Source organism: Sorex araneus, chromosome 1 (genome assembly GCF_027595985.1).
Source record: "Sorex araneus isolate mSorAra2 chromosome 1, mSorAra2.pri, whole genome shotgun sequence".
Lineage (NCBI taxonomy): Eukaryota > Metazoa > Chordata > Mammalia > Eulipotyphla > Soricidae > Sorex > Sorex araneus.
In genome coordinates this window covers 413293381-413297880 of record NC_073302.1, presented here as the reverse complement: position 1 = coordinate 413297880, position 4500 = coordinate 413293381, and the positions used below count along the sequence as shown (strand labels likewise).

Below are 4500 nucleotides of genomic sequence, written 5' to 3'. Positions count from 1 at the left end.
TAGTCGTGCAATAATAGAACTTTTCATTCCAGGCTTGCTACTGAAAGGATGACATTTGTGATACTGTGAAAAGAAGGAAGTTGAGGACTGATGCCAGGAACACTGATAAAAGTCAAAAATTATTGATGGGGTATACACAATGATTGATAAAAGTTAAATTATACAGGAAATCGGTTAAAAGATAAATAATTTTTGAAACAAGGATTCCAATAAAAAGGAGAATTTTTTTTCTATTTTATGGAATACTTCACAAATTTGCGTGTCATCCTTACGCAGGGCCCATGCTAATCTTCTCTGTATCATTCCAATTTTAGTATATATGCTGCCTAAGGGAGTACTAGAAAGGAGAATATTTAAACAGTTCTTATGTAAATACATAATCTCACCTTTTACACCTATTAATTACAAAACCCAGGAACCTCAAAATATAAATAAAATCCCTTCTTTGGACTCTTTCATGGGTTTCCAGAATCAAAGTCAAAACTATTTTATATAACCAAGATTCCTCCTCCCTCTTTGTACTGTGTTGACATTTGCACTAATGTGATTCTAACTTCTGGCACCTGAGCACACACCTAGAGGGTGGCACTAATAATATCAGTAGTTGTTATATTTTTTCTCATCATAATTCTCAATACAACGCAGAAAGATAAAACAAGATCAAAGAAATAGTACAAGGTTAAAACACCTGTCTTGTATCTAGGCAATCCTGTTTGGACCCTTAATACCACACGTGGTCCCCCACGCATTGCCAGGAGTGATCCCTGAGCAGAGAGCCAGCAGTAAGCCCTACATACCACTAGGTGTATCTCCAACCCCTTCTACCCTCAAAAAATTAATATCCTTCCATCAGATAAGGGGTTGATATCAAGGGTATATAAAGCACTGGTTGAACTCTACAAGAAGAAAACATCCAACCCCATCAAAAAATGGGGCGAAGAAATGAACAGAAACTTTACCAAGGAAGAGATACGAATGGCCAAAAGACACATGAAAAAGTGCTCTACATCACTAATCGTCAGAGAGATGCAGATCAAAACAACCATGAGATACCACCTCACACCACAGAGGCTAGCACACATCCAAAAGAACAAAAGCAACCGCTGTTGGAGAGGATGTGGGGAGAAAGGGACCCTTCTACACTGCTGGTGGGAATGCCGGCTAGTTCAGCCCTTTTGGAAAACAGTATGGACGACTCTCAAAAAACTTGAGGTTGAGCTCCCATTTGACCCAGCAATACCACTGCTGGGAATATATCCCAGAAAAGCCAAAAAGTATAGTCGAAGTGACATATGCACTTATATGTTCACCGCAGCACTGTTTACAATAGCCAGAATCTGGAAAAAACCCGAGTGCCCTAGAACAGATGACTGGTTGAAGAAACTCTGGTACATATATACAATGGAATACTATGCAGCTGTTAGAAAAAATGAGGTCATGACGTTTGCATATAAGTGGATCTACATGGAAAGTATCATGCTAAGTGAAATGAGTCAGAAAGAGAGAGACAGACATAGAAAGATTGCACTCATCTGTGGAATATAGAATAATAGACTATAAGACGAACACCCAAGAATAGTAGAAATAAGTACCAGGAGGTTGTCACCATGGCTTGGAGGCTGTTCTCTCACTCTGGGCAACTCAGAGAAGGGAACAGCAAGTAAAATGTGGTTGTTGGTCATGAGGGGGAAAGATGATGCGGGCCAAATATAGACTAGAGACTGAACGCAATGGCCACTCAACACCTTTATTGCAAACCACAACACCTAACCAGAGAGAGAGAACAAAAGGGAATTCCCTGCCATAGTGGCAGGGTGGGGTGGGGGGAGACGGGACTGGGAAGGGGGGGTGGGATGTTGGGTTTACTGGTGGTGGAGAATGGGCACTGGTGAAGGGATGGGTTATCAAACTCTGTAAGGGAGAAACATGAGCACAAAAATGTATAAATCTGTAACTGTACCCTCACGTTGACTCACTAATTAAAAATAAACTATAAAAAAAAATTAATATCCTTGATAAGGCAGAAACAGTTACTAATTAATTTTTATATTTATTAGACTGTTAATGCCTTGAGCAAGGCTTTTTAACATGCTATGTGGTTAAATGAGGAATATACACAAAGCATGTTTGTCATGCAGATTGGTGAACTCAAGGCAAAGCACATATGTGATATTGTGAACTTAACCAACTGCCTTTTCATGTAGTATCATTGCAGCTTGAAAGAACAATTATTAGACTAAGCATGATTTTTTCAGATAAGGATATTTGGCAGGTATTTTCTCCAAAGTGCCCAAACTGAGCCTGTCACTTCAAAGATAATATCTGACAGTATTTGTTACTAATGATAAAATCTAAGCTTTTAAATGAAAATTAGATTTGGGGAAAATTTGCATTTATTACTATGAGCTTGACAGCTTTCCAATACTTAAAGTCTGTCCTGAAGAGACAGTGATGTTATTGACATTATAAACTAGCAACATCGGTGATTTGATGTTTAAAATATATATGGTATAATGAAAAGTGTCAGCATTTGAAAGCCCAACATAACTCAGTAACTAAAAATTTTCCAAATGACTTGTGCAGAAAGTTACAGAATGATGTATGTGAAAAGATCCTTTTTTTAAAAAAATATAAGATACACTGATGGCTTTCAAAGAAATTCAGTATGGAAATTTTATTGACATACTTTCAGGTTGAATATTGGAACTAATACTTAAGAAACTGCCACTTGTCAAGTTTTAGTACAGTATCAAAGAAAAATACTTATAATTATCAGAAAAGATTAACAAAATACTTCACTCTTTGAACTCTGTGCAAAGCTGAATTTTCATTTGATGTAATTAGGACCTGATACAAGAGATTGGATATAGAAATAGATATTGAGAATGTCTTTTATTTAGCTGAGCAGGAAAAAGATGGGCAGAATATATGAAAGGATGCCATTATCATCAATTTGGTAGGTGGACATTAGAAAGTACAAATTGATATATAAAATATAGCTCCCCACCTCTCTTTTTAAAAAATGTTTTGCTTGCTATACAAATCATATTTTCTGATTAACCAATCTTAATGTACTAAATTTCCAATATAATCACATTATAAATAACAGCTGTTGTTAAGTTTTTATTTCATATTTTAAAAACAAATTTATGTTAAATGATAATTTTCAGTGTCTCAGAAGATTCAGAAGCTCTGAGGCTTAGTACTTAGCAACTGTTTTATTCAGCTTTTACGATAGCAATGAGATTGGCGATGAAGCAAGGTACATGGTTAAGTTTCTACTCCCATCTCTGATTTTAACTAGGATCAAATCACTTGAACTCTTTGGGTCCAAAATTTTTCACATTTATAATAAGAAAAAACTATTTAATTTTTTTCATTTTTTCCTCATTTACTTTCAGTGATGGTCTGGAGCGATAGATAGCGCAGCAGGTAGGGCGTTAGCCTTTCACGTGGCCGACCCAGGTTCAATTCCTCCGCCCCTCTCAGAGAGCCTGGCAAGCTACCGAGAGTATGCCACCCGCATAGCAGAGCCTGGCAAGCTACCTGTGGCACATTCGATATGCCAAAAGCAGTAACAAGTCTCACAATGGAGACACTACTGGTGCCACTCGAGCAAATCTATGAACAATGGGATGACAGTGACAGTAACAGTAATTTTGATAAAAAAAAGTGACCAACAGTCCAGTCCAAAGGAATTATACAAATTAAAGAGAGCTGAGCATTCAAAGGCAATTTCAAGATAGTTCAGTTCTTAATTCTCCATCTTTTTTTAATATCATCACACTAAAATCCTTTCTATACTCACCTTTTTTTCCTTCACATTTTCTTTCTAGTCAAAGTTCTCCTATTCTAATTGCACACAACCCATTCTAGAATTCAGCATCAGAAATGCCAAAAAACATGTCAGCAAAAAGTTCTCACTAGTCTTTATAGCCCCATCTTGTAGAAACATAATTAATAATGCTATATTGTAGGATAATATTGGTTTGTCCTTTTTGCCTTGCCACAGGGAGCTTGGATTTATAAGGTTACTCCCATCACAGTGCTCCCATTCCTCTATGTATATTTGTAATCTCTTTCTTTGTGCTCTGCTTCCCCTATTGATCAATCACCTTAATCTCCTAATCAGACTATGTTAACTTATAAATGTTGCTTTCCTCTTCTCCTTAAGTCCTTTGCATAGTTAATTCAGAGCAATGTCCTTTTTTGTATAGACACAGGAAGACCGTTAATGCTATGCTTTTGCAACTTGGGAGTTCATTGACTCCAAATAACATTCACTCCTAGGCATCTGTTCTCTCTACTTAAGTCTCAGTTACCCTTGCTTCCTAGCACCCCAAAAAGCAGGGTCCCGACGAGGGAGGAGGGACCCAGGGCAAGCTGTATGTTATCCTGGTATCAAAATAGGCCAGGGCAAAGTGCCATAATACTTAACTATAAGTGAAGAACATGGTCATGGACAAATTCTGTCATGATCCAAAAAGTAACAATTATATT

General features: G+C 37.1%; 1 non-coding gene across 1 annotated transcript; it reads right to left on the bottom strand.

Moving 5' to 3' along the window:
- Positions 1 to 231: 231 nt before the first annotated feature.
- On the bottom strand, positions 232 to 338 carry LOC129401337 (U6 spliceosomal RNA). The gene has a single exon (XR_008628267.1). It is a non-coding gene; the product is annotated as a U6 spliceosomal RNA (small nuclear RNA).
- Between the last annotated feature and the right edge of the window lie 4162 nt (positions 339 to 4500).